This window comes from Petaurus breviceps, unplaced genomic scaffold (assembly GCF_028583685.1).
Source record: "Petaurus breviceps papuanus isolate PSGF00001 unplaced genomic scaffold, PetGlider_PUasm1.0 37, whole genome shotgun sequence".
Taxonomy (NCBI): Eukaryota; Metazoa; Chordata; class Mammalia; order Diprotodontia; family Petauridae; genus Petaurus; species Petaurus breviceps.
This window is the reverse complement of record NW_027186296.1, coordinates 24,896,507-24,909,384: the sequence shown is the minus strand read 5'-3', so window position 1 is coordinate 24,909,384 and position 12,878 is coordinate 24,896,507. Positions and strand designations below refer to the sequence as shown.

At 38.8% G+C, this 12,878-nt stretch overlaps 1 protein-coding gene across 2 annotated transcripts in view; it reads left to right on the top strand.

Annotated features, from left to right (window-relative positions):
- CCPG1 (cell cycle progression 1) overlaps window positions 1-12,878 on the top strand; it is a 64,207-nt gene that overhangs the window by 2,217 nt on the left and 49,112 nt on the right. The gene's annotated exons all lie outside the window — the stretch shown is intronic.

Sequence of the window (12,878 nt, the reverse complement as noted above, 5' to 3'; positions counted from 1 at the left end):
CTAGTGTCTTCTCTCTGTTAATTATTTCCTCTTTATGCTGAATATATCTTGTTTGTAGATATTTGTTTGCTCATTGATCTCTCCTGCCTTAAATTGTGAGCTCCTTGAATTCCTTGTCTGTTTTTGTATCCCTGATTCTAGCTGTGCCTAGCACTGGGGTGGGGAACCTTTGGCCTCTAGGCCACTTGAAGTCCTTAAGTGTGGCCTTTTGATTGAATCCAAGTTTTATAGAACAAATCCTTTTATTAAGGGGATTTGCTTTGTGAAGTTTGTATTCAGTCAAAGGGCCTCAATGCCAAAGGTTCCCCACCACTGGCCTAGCATATAATAGATGCTTAATAAATATTTATTGACTGACTTTGTTTCCTAGACTATTAGATCTAGAGCTGGGAGGGATTTTCTAAGGCCATCTAGAACATCCTTATTTTACACCTCGAGAAAACTGATCTACCCAAAGAGGTTAAGTGACTTGCTCTAAGTAAGCAGAACTGGAATTTGAACTCAGGTACAAATGAGTTCATCCATGGCTCTCAATTGTATAACTCCCCCATTGTACATCTACAAAATATCTTTTATCAGAGCTATGTGCTCATCATATTTCTTCCACCAAACAGTACTCTTTGAAGTTCAATACTATATATCCTCCCATCTATTCATCTTTTCTCTTACTGCACCTAGCATACTGGAAGCACTGGATATTTGTTGGATGAGTAAATATATTTTATTAAATAGGAGAAACTTGTGACTGTAGATTAGGTAAGAACCAGCCAATATAGTCTTTTAGCCACCCTAGACAATTGCCTATATATAGTACAAATTCAGAGGATTTAGGGAAGCCTCACTTGGCCCTTAAAAGTCTCTTTGAGTGTTATGTTAGTTTTTTAGGAAGGCTTTTTATATAAATGTTAGCTATTATGGGAGTTTCTCAAACTTCCTCAAGAAGACCCTGGCAGTGCTAAGTAAGTGTCTCTTTAAGCTTTCATGACTTTTATACTTTCTTACCCCATTTCCAGTCACCCAGGTTTGCATCCTTAACTCCTCTCTCTCTTTCTCTCTTTCACTTCACTTATCTATTCTGTTGCCCTGATCTGTTGATTCTACCTTCACAACATCTCTCATAAAGAACCCTTTCTCACTTCAGACACTAGTACCACCCCAAGTGCAAGTTCTTATAACTTATGCCTTGACTACTCCAGTACCCTACGAGTTGGCCAGCCTTTCTCAATTCTCTCCCTACCTCAGGCTGTCCTACATTCAGCTGTCAGTGATTTTCCTAAATTTCTGATCTGACCACGTCACTAACCTATCCAGTAGATTCCAGTGGTTGCCTGTTGTCTCTAAGATCAAAGGTAAAATGCAGTGTTTGGTCTTTAAAGCCCTTTATTCCTCTCATTCTCTGTAACCAGTGACACTCCATCTCCCAACTCCATGCATTTTCACTGACTTTCTCATGTTGGAAATTCTCTCTCATCTCCTTTTTCTGGCTTCCACAACTCCCAGTCTCAGCAAAAATTCCATCTTCTGCCAGAAACCTTTCCTGGTTCCCTTTTTGAGATAGCCCTCATTTTTCCTGAACATATCTTATTTGTACATAATTGGTTTGCATATTTTCTCTCTCTTTAGGAAGTGAGTTACTTGAGTGAAGGGATTATTTTTACCTTTTTTTTTTTTTAAAGTATCCCAGAGCCTGGTACACAATAAATGCTTATTGAATAATTGATCTTTCTCTTTTGTTAGGCTAGTTGAATTGAAGACTGGGACAGTCTTTTCTCCAAAATTTGCTTAGGGATAGTCTACCTTGAATCTCTTTGGCTACAAATTTTAAGAACCTCTTCAAGAATTTTAAATACCTCTGCCTTCCCTCCTCTTGGCATTTCTTCCTCCTGGCACTTTTCCTGTATCCTTGGGGATACAAAGACAAAACAAAACAAAACAACCCCTGCCCTCTAGGAGTTTCTTCTCTTGAGACAAAACAAAAAAATCCTTGTCCTCTAGGAGTTTACTTTCTTTTGGGATAAACCATTTATAGATACAAAGTAAATTTAAGGTAACTTTTGGTTGGTGGTGAAGGAGGTACTAGCAACTGGGGGGGGGGAAGGAGGATGAGTACCCTGCAGAATCCAAAAAAGTTTCCAGTAGGTTATATTTATCTGAGCTTTGAAGCTGGCTAGAGATTCTAAGAGACTGAAGTGAAGTGGGAATGTATTCCTTTCATGGGAGACTATCTGTTCAAACGCATGGGGATAGAAGATGGAATGGCATGTATGACAGCAAGTAGTCCATTTTGGGTGGAATGTAGGGTACAGGAAGAGGAATAACATATAATCAGAGTAATATATACCTTAGCTGAGAGGTACGGGGGAGTCAGTGGAGCTTTTTGAATAGGGGAGTAACATGACCAGAGCTACAATTTGGGATTATCATTTTGGGAGCTGAGTTGCCCCATTCTGGCCAAGACTAACCCTCGATCTCCTCTCCTCATTGATTTCTTTCCATGATTCATTTATTCCTCTATCTCTCTCATCTTTCTACTCTCAGCCTTATCCTCCTCCCTCCCCATTGAAGAAAGGTCTTTGTATCTTGTTGATTCAGAGCTAGAAAGGACTTTAAAGGTTGTCTAGTCCAACCTCATTTCACAGATGAGGAAACTGATAGAGACTCAGGGAAGTTGAGTGACTTGCTTAGGGTCACGATCAGCAATTAGCAAAGCTGGGGATTTGAACCCAGGTCCTTAATGTTCTTTCCACTAGTGATAGTCTAGGAAAGAAGTAGTTAGAGTGGATGCTGTGTTAGTTGAGAGAAAGGGCTCCTTAGGAAAGATGGGGGAGGGAGAGGGACAGGTAGCCTGGGACGGTGGAAGGAGCAGTGACTGCAGTCAGGATCTTGGTTCAGATCATGTCTCTAACACTATGTGAACTACTTTCATCTTACTCCTGTTCTCCAGGTGGCCTGTATAAGGCTCTGTCTTGGGTCCTTTTCTGTCTTTCTGTACAATCTTATCTATTTCTTTCACTTATACACATATGCAGCCCCAGATTTTCCCTTGACCTGGAGTCTACCATTTCCAACTACTTGCTAGACATCTCCATGTAGATTACCCACTAATACCTTGAACTCTGTCTTCAAATTTCACTACACTCCCTCTCTCCCTAACTTCTACTATGAATGGCATCCTTATCTTGCAAGGACTTAAGGACAAATCCTCTTCCTCTTTTTCTTCACTTTAGTACAATTAATTGTCAAGACTTGAGTCTACCTGTACAGTATCTTTCTCTGTGTCATCTTCTTTTTCACCTAATTTGAAGTTGGAAATGACTTCAGGGGCCATTTAGTCTAATCCTTCTATTTTGATTGAGGAAATAGAACCTCTCAGAGGTGAAGTGGTTTCCCAGGACACCTAGCTAATAAGAAACCAGACAGATTCTGTTAACATATCTAGTGCTTTCATTTGGTACTACCATCCTAAATGAGGACCTCATTTATGTCTTTGTGGGCTATTAGAATAACCTCCTAACCATTCTTCCTCTTTCTAGTGTATCTCATTGTAATAGTAATTGAATTTAAAGATCCCCCTGAATTGGCTTGGTTTTTGGTTTGATTGTGTTAAAACCCAGAGCTTGTGAATCCCACTTGTGGGATGGACTTGTTGATATGAAAAGAGAGTGCTGAACTGGGAGGAGCTGGTAGACTGTAGAGACACAAGAAAAGAGAGGCAGAAGAACTTTTTGGAAGCAGCACCTTTGGAGACAGAGAGAGACTGAGAGGATTATTGAGGGCCACTTTGAATTGCCCAGGACTTTTGAGAGCTGCCACCCAGAGCTGCCAAGGACTGAGGAGACATGGCTGTTATGCAGGTACTTTGTCTCTCTGTTTTGATGTTGTTTTGCCAGATCTGTCCACTGGTGAAAGACAGTCCTGTTGTTGCAGAGTTTTTGGAACCTTGCTGTTGGTTCAAAAGCCCCGAAGAAGGATTTTGTTGTTGTATGTTTACAGAAGTCCTGGAAGGGGGTTTTGCTAATGTTTTCAGGGGTCCTACCGTGTTTCCCTGATAATAAGACCAATCCCGAAAATAAGCCCTCCCCTTACTGTGTAAGATTCCTCTAAAATAAGCCCTCCCCCGAAAATAAGCCCTATTGAGATTGCTACTGTAGTGAAGGTGGTCCCCTGCGCTACACGCTACATTACGGTACCCTCTGTATGCACCCCCCCCCGAAACGCACACCGCGCTCCGAGCTGCATCCAATCAGAGCTGCAGCAGTGAGCGCGTCATCCTGTTCTTCCCCAGTGATTTGCTTATTAAATAAAGGTACATTTTTTTGTTCACATTTACCTGTTTATTAAAATTGCTGTCAGTGTTCATTAAAATAAGCCCTCCCCTGAAAATAAGCCCTCTGGTATTTTTCTGTCCAAAAAATTAATAAGACAGTATTATCGGGGAAACAGGGTAGGACTGTTCTGCAGACAGAGAATGAATTAATGAAGAGACTGGCAATGTAGTGGCCTTGCTAAGCTTTGTCTCCCCAGGAACAAAGATTGCTGAGAACTTGCCTTGGGTCAAGATGAAGAAAAGACCTCTCTTTGGGTATTAAATGCTGTGCTTAAGCTTGTTGTAACTCTGGGGTAGATGGCCTATACGTTGTAATCCAAGGGTGGGGAATTTTTGACCTTTTTGTGCTCTGTTATTGAACAAATGAATGTACTTTACTTATGATTGGGAACTAATCTCCATTTGAGAACAGGGGCTTTGTGATGGACTAATAAAAGTATAGCTGAGGGGTGGAGTAGTATTTAGAAGAGGGACTTTGTGATTGATTAAATGAATTGTAATGTCCAGGGGTGGGGTAGTACTTGATTCTTGGTAAATGCTGTATTTTGAATTATGCTATATGTTGATTCTCTCTGTTCTTAATTTGTCACTGAACAAAATGGAGAGCACCTATGCTGGTATTTTGAACCTTGGGAAGTTGCCTTTGCTTGGCATTACACTCATCTATTCACTCAGTAGCTGTCAAAGTAATCTTCCTAATGTATCAGGTTATTCCTTTGCTCTGAACTCAGTGGCTCCTCACTTACAGGATAAAACACCTTACCCTAGTCTGATCTAATCTGCTTTTCCACATTTATTTTACTGTATCTTAGACCTGTACAACTTGGCTGTAGATAGGGGCCAAAATTAAAATAGGCTAGCCTTCTTTGGGCCACTGATAGGTTAGATTAGAGACATACTGACCATAGTTGGTTGCCTTGGGTCTTGGTACTAACAGGAGAGTTCACAGTGGCAACCCAACATTTTTCCTGGGCAGCCTGAAATCCTTTGGCAACTGACTTGATGATTGTGCAGGCCTGCTCTGTTCCCACATACACACAATGGTAGGTTCTTAAACCCTTTTTAAGTCATGGACCTCTTTGGCAGTTGAGTTAAAGGCTCTGGACCTTTTTTCAGAATGTTTTTAAATACAAAATAAAATATATAGTATTACAAAGGAAACCAGTTATATTGAAATGCAGTTATTCTGTCATTATCTGTAGTCATAAAGGGAGTGGTTCTCTTGTGTCTTGATAATCTTTTTTTTTTTTTAAAGCAATGGGGTTAAGTAACTTGCTCAAGGTTACATGGCCAGTTATTTTGTGGGGGTGTTAAGTATCTGAGCCCGGAACCGAAACCAGGTCTCCAGGTCTCCGACTCTGGGGCCAGTGCTCTTACTCACTGCCATCTGGCCGCCCTGTGTCTTGATAATTTTAAAAGAAATTCTCTTATTAAGGAAGGAGAGGGAAAAATGGAGGAGGGAGTGGGGAAAGGAAGGTTTGACTTGTATTCAAACAAAAAGGCATCTGACACTTGAACCTCCTCTTAAGGTCAAAGTTCACACAGCTGGGTATAGAAATACATTTTACTCAAACACAGAAATGGAGAAATGGGAGAAAGGAGATGGGAATTAACAAACTCTTAAGAAATAATAGTCCTTTTCTCTCATGGCAAAGACTTTGACTTGGAGGGAGTGCCCATCCATTGTTCAATGAATGGCCAGACAATTTATGGTATTTAAATATGATGAAATGCTGTTGTGGTGTAAGAAATGATGGTTTCAGAGAAACTTGGGAAGACTTGAATGAACTGATGCACAGTGAAGTGAATAGAACCAAGATAACTATTTATATAAAGACAAAAATAGCGTTAAGACAAACATCTTTGAAATACTCATGAACTGATCAACATAATGACTAGCCACTAATGAAACATGCTCTCTACCTTCTCATGGACTCAAGAGTCCAGAATGAAACATACTAAGATGTATGTGGGATATGTATGTATCTATACATATATTAGAATGTCCAGTGTGGAAATTTGTTTTACTTGACTAATACATGTTTGTAACAGCAGTTTTGTTTTTCTTTCATCCTCTTTGGGGGGATGTGGTGATTGGGAGGGAAATGGCAAGTTTTTGCTGAATAAAATAATAAAATTTTAAACAAGTTCATGGATCTCAGGTTAAGAATTGATGCGCTATGGACTAACTCCTATCCCATTCTATGCCCTTTGCCTCCACAGTTCAAAATAGGCTCTTCCATTTGCCTGGATTTAACTCCTTATCTCCATATGTTTTAAAGTTTTTGTCCTTCCGGTCCCAGCCCAGACGCCGTCTCCTCCCTGAAGCCTCCACCTCTTCCATTCCAGCTGAATATGATCTCCCTTACGTTTTCTTTTTAAGAAATAGCTTATAGTTTATTATTTTCAAGTATAACAAGTATGTTTTTAATTAATATCTCTCCCCTTATATGCCACAATGAGCAGATTTCAAATCAAAATCATTCAGTACATGGTATGACAAAACATTCCAGTATTAGCCATGTTTGAAAATGTTTGTCTCTGCATTTTAAATTCATTCCTTCTCTGTCCAGTTTTGGGTGATGGGTTTCTTGATTCTTTTGGATTTATAGTTTATCATTGTGTTCCCTCAGATTTTCTTAGAACAGTTTTGTCTGAATCTTGCCTTTGCTATGATCACATTTTATTTTATATTGTGCTTTATTTGTGTATATGTCCTATTTGTAGGGATTATGCTCTTTTTCACCTTTTTATCCTTGCACATAGCAGTATTTAATTTTAACATTAGTGTATATTGATATATACTGTGGTCCTTAATAACATTGTAAGGTGGATGCTTTCTAACAAACACCTTGAAAGAGCCCTGGAGTCTGCTCTGTAGTAATTCTTCCTATTTGTTTGACAGATCTTCTCACTCTGTTTCCCTTCAGGCTTATTATTCCTGCCTCACATGAAGAAGCAGGTTCAGAGACTTGCCCAACATTACAAAGCTAGTAAATGTCAGAATGGAGGCTTGGACCTGTTTTCCATCTTCTAGGACAGTTCAGTCGATGAAGAGAGGTCTTTAGAAACCCAGACTGCCTTTCTACTATATTTTTAGTGCACACCACTTGTCCTGTTTAACTTCTTGCTCATTTTCCTAGCAGATAAAAAGACTAAGCAAATGAACTCATTTGGCTGCTAAATTTTGCCCATGTTTTGGGGGTAGGGAATGAGCAGTTGGATTAGAGATATAAAAGCAACAGGAGGTAAATATGATATCTTCTAACACATGTGGAAACTGATCTTATTTTAATCTAGTTTTCGTCCTGCTTTGACTATTGTATTCAGATGAGACCTACATACTTAGATTTTCTATTAATTAGAAGATACTTCATTCTTAATTAATCAGCTTACAGATTGACAAAACATATACCTTCTAATCTTCTTGAAAAGATTACCTATATTTGATAAGGCATTGGATATTGTAAAAATTGAGATTTAGTGCATTTTGTTAGTACTTGTAGTTAGGTTATAAGTAGGGATAATGTTTAATGGGCTATAGTGTTCAGCCCAGACAGACTTGGTTAATGAAAGGGGATATCCTCTCAGTTCCTGTTTTGCTGCTTAAGCCATTATTTATAATTTTAAATAATTTCTGCTATAAGTTTTGTTACTAAGAATTACATAATTTAAGTTTGCTATGCTTTTAAGTTTTGATTTTTATGATTTGAAAGGAAATGAGCAGTAGTAGATGGAAATCTACTGGACATTCCAGAAGATATACTCAATAAATTATAGAAGTACAGTATGTTTGAAAGAAGAGGTTCCTGGTACGGTTATATAAATGTCAGTTTAAGTTAGCAGTAGCATATTCAAATAGTTTGATACTCATAATCTTGTACTGAGGACTCCTTGATCCTCCTCCAAGGAAATCTATCACCAGCAAATTTTATCATTCTGCAGGATTGTATCAGCTTTGGTACTTATACCTCATCAGTGCACCCAAGGTTTCAGAGGCGATCCTTGATTCTTTCCCATAGGAACACTTTGGCTATCTACCTGTCATCTCTTGCTCTTGGCATGTGACCAGTTCATCCTTTCCATGTTGTACATATGATTCCTTGATAAAATATTTTACTCTTTTTCTTAAAGAGTTCCTAGTTGGCTATATGTTGCAGTCTGGTTATTTTCACTATGTGCATTTCTATTGTTGTCAGTGTGTATAGCAGCAAGCACCCAAGCATACCCAGGATGGCTGCTAGCACAGGTTCCTTGATCTGCTTTTCCGAAGGAAAGCAACTCAAAAAGGGGTTAACAATCTTATTTTAATGAAACATATATCATTTATCTAGTTCAGGGGAAAAAGTCAGCACCCTGAACTTAAGAGAATACAAACAGAAGTTACAAGCAGACAAAAAATACAGACAGAAACAGACCAACAGACAGGGCTTCTTTTAGCTGTTTTACCATTACATCCATACCTAAACATCTGGGTTTTCAAAGCTGGGGGACTCAACAACTGCCCAGAGTCTCATCTGGCCAAATCACATAACTTCAGAGTGAGCCCCAAAGCAAAACCTCATATCAGGGTATATATAATCTTCTCCAGGGTCAGACAACATCACAACCCTCGTGACCGTTGCCCAATCACAAAGTAACAAGGTGTGGGCGTTCCTGAAAAATAAATCTCCCACCACAGGCTCCATGTGACCATGTTCAGCTTATTAGGGGGCAGAGTTTATTTTCAAATCTGGGAAGGTCCTCAAATTCCCTTAAGCCTATCAGAGGGCCAAGGGGCAGAGAAGATCTTCAAATTCCCATTAACATTAATGTGAAATTCATATTTAGTTCTTTGGAGATTTTGGGATTCCCTGGTGCTACCATGTAGCAATACTAGTATAATAGTAGTATATAGAAAGATGATATTGAAGAGCTCTGCATCTACCCCAAAGCAATCCAGGCTCCTCTTTTCAACTCTTGAGTACAATATCTTTTCCATTTTGTTATCTGTTCCAGATGAACATACCATTGGGCAAACTCTATAGAATGTCCTTTTAAATTAATCTGGGCGTAGACATTTTTTTCCTTTTTGGAGGGGGAAGGCAGGGCAATTGGGATTAAGTGATTTACCCAAGGTCACACAGCTACTAAGTGTTAAGTGTCTGAGGCTGGGCATAGATATTTCATTTCCTTGTTCTTTCTAGTTGGTTGTACAAAACTATGCAGGTAATATTTTTTGATATGGGACTTTTAATTTTTTTTATTTTTTGGTCTTTATTAATTTGTTTACTTTTAGTTTACAAGATTCATTACCACAATTCCTTGAGTTTCAAATTTTCTCTTCTTCCCCCCTGTCCCCTCCATGGCGGCATACAATCAAGTGTAGTATCTGCAAATATTTTCACATTAGGCATTAGTCAGGTTATAAAGAAGGATTGTATCAGATGGAATGAAGAATGGGAAAGAGGAAACAAAACCAAACAGGAAAAAGAAAAAGGGCATGTAGTTTGCTTCAATCTGGGTTCAAATGATATGGGACTTTTAAAAGGCCTCTTAGTCTGGGGTGGTTTAAAGCAGAAATTGCAGTTATTTTCTGTGAACTATTAGGAAGCTGAGTTGTGGGAGAAAAATGTTTTTTACGTTTTGAAATAGAAATTGATACTTTTTGACCTGTCTTCCTGGAACCCTTCCATCAATTGTGTGAGAAACATGTTTGTGGGGATCAAAAGACTTCCCAGGCAGGGTCGGGGAGGTAGCCTGGATGAGCTTCTGCTGATTAAGCTATCCGTTGCTTCCCTGGGGGCCCTTAGGAAGATCCACATGATATACCATTAAAATGGCAAACCCCATCCCGCTGAAAGAACTCAGAAACAGAGTGGAAGGTATTTATTAGGCTTCTGGCAAGGGAGTGTGGTGCTCCCTAGGGACACATCCACACTGATACAGAAGCAGGAGTGAGGTTTTGCAGTTCTGTCTTTCCTGGTAGACTTAGGGTTAATCAGAATTCCTCAGATTCCTCACTTTTTTTTTACCTCAGATTCCCTCTATATATGCAGATTACATAGATGCGGTAGTGTGGATACTTGAGACCTGACCTGGCCAGACCTCTTCCATTTTGAGCTGTTTGCCATACTCCCATCTTTCTAGTTCCCTCTGGCCATTGTCATAGTTCCAAGAAGGCCTTGGTCTTAGTAAAATTAGATAAGCAAGCTACCCCACAGCTATTGATTATCTTCTAATAACTTGTGGGAGCAAAACAAGATACCGCCATATCTCCTCTTACAAATTGTAATTAAGGGAGGCTAGGTGACACAGTGAATAGAGCACCAGCCCTGGAGTCAGATGGGCCTGAGTTCAGATCTGGCCTCAGACACTTGACACCCTTACTAGCCCAGTGACTTTGGGCAGGTCACTTAACCCCAATTGTCCTCCAAAAAGCAAAAAAAAAAGTGTAATTAAGTTGAAAAGGTTGTACAATCATTATTTTAAACAGTTATTATTTTAAGTGTAGATTTCAATTAGATAAACTTGCTTACCTCTTTCTCACCTTCAGAGAATAACTTTTAGGCCTTTGAAAGGAAAATAACAGTGAACCTTTTGTCTTTAAAAAACTAATTGTAAGGAATTCTTACTTAAATTTTGAATGTAATTTTCTGATATAGTATTAAAGATGCAGTGGATAATCAAACGTTTAGTGACTTAAACATCAGTGCATTTTTTTTTTTGTTAATATGTTTTACGCAAATCACAAAACCTCTTGAAACTTGGATTCTAATTCTTTAAGTAACTTGCTCAAGGTTACACGGCCAGTTATTATTTCTGGGTGTGGTGCTGAGTATCTGAGCCCAGATTTGATCCAGGTCATCCCGACGCTGGGGCCCGTGCTCTTATTTGCTGAGCCACCTGGCTGCCCCTAAGCAATTGGGGTTAAGTAACTTGCTCAAGGTTACACGGCCAGGTGTTTCTGGGTGGGTGCTAAGTGTTTGAGCCTGGGATTCGATCTCCAGGTCTTCTCAACACTGGAGCTGGTGCTCTTACTCACTGCTACCTGGCCGCCCCAATTCTAATTCTTTATATAGGACCTGGATTCATAGATTTAAAAGTCATTTGGTCCAACCATCTCATAACAATATTAGCTAAAGCTTTTAGTGTTTTAAGCTTTACAAAGCACTTTGCATATATTTTCTCATTCCTCACTACAATTCTATGAGGCAGGTGCTATTATTGTACCTTTTTACAGATGACTGAATTGAAAAAGAGGCTAAGTGACTTTTGCCAAAAGTCAGACAGCAAAAGTTAGAGCCTAGATTGACAAAATCCAGATTCTTTAATTCCTAATCCAATACTTGCCACATATACCATACTGTAAAAGCTTTTGGCCAAGAAATTTCTTGGGAAAAATTAAGGTCTTTAATTTATTGAAACAACTTAGCTTGCCTTTTATCCCTCCCTAATAGAAAGAAGAAATATAGCCTCATCTTAACGGGTTGATTTAATTCTCATGCTGCTGAACAGAAAGGTCCTGAAATTGCAGTATAATGTTTATGAAATTATTTTTGTCATTTAGGTCTGACAAGATCATACAATGCAGTTAGTAAGAATAGGGTGTTGTGGGGGTGGCTAGGTGGCATTGAATAGAGCACTGGCCCTGGAGTCAGGAGGACCTAAGTTCAAATCTGGCCTTAGACACTTAACACTTTACTAGCCATGTGACCTTGGGCAAGTCACTTAACCCCAATTGCCCAACCTTCGCCCCTCCAAAAAAACAAAAAAAAAAAAATAGGGTGTTATTTGTTTTTTGTATTTTTGAAATGGGATTTTTGTGCTAATTACATTTGGGTATGCTTCCACTGTATTTGAAAGATCAACAGTATGAATAAGTGCAAACTTTTGAGCCAAAGAATGGTTAGGTTATGGACTTTGCCCTTGGGAGACATTTCAGCCTTTGGCCATTCTTAGTGGCTCTTATTTCAGCATTTGACACAATATATTTGCAAAACATATAAAAATATGTAAAACAATTAAGTTATAAAGATTGTACTTTAATAAAATATGGAAAATTTTGAGGTATTTTGTGGTTTTACAGTGATGATCAGGTTTACATGATTAGATGAAAATTTTAAAGAGGTTTCCATATGAAAGATCACCTCATGTTCCTTCTGCAAAGTGAAATGAATGTTGGTAAGAATGGCTGGTGTTCTTTATCCTATTCTATATACAGGCATGTATACTTTTTAAAAAGAAAAGACAGTTCACAGTTTGATTCCTCAGCAATAAGTTGATGGGGGATATGTAAAAATTTAATAAAGCCTTCCCCCTACCCTCCAGATTTTAAGTTCAGAACATTGGGTTCACTTTGTCACTTAGTGTGAGTACACATTCTTATAAACTGTTGCATTTTAGAGCAAGAAAACCAGAAAGGATTACTTTATCTTCAAATATAGCAATAGTTGCTTCTATTGTTTCTCAATTTGGAGGATGTTACACCATAGAAAAAAACAGTGCTGTTCTCCACCTCACTACCTCAAATATATGTGGAGTAATTGTGTATTGACTAAACTCTCCTTAG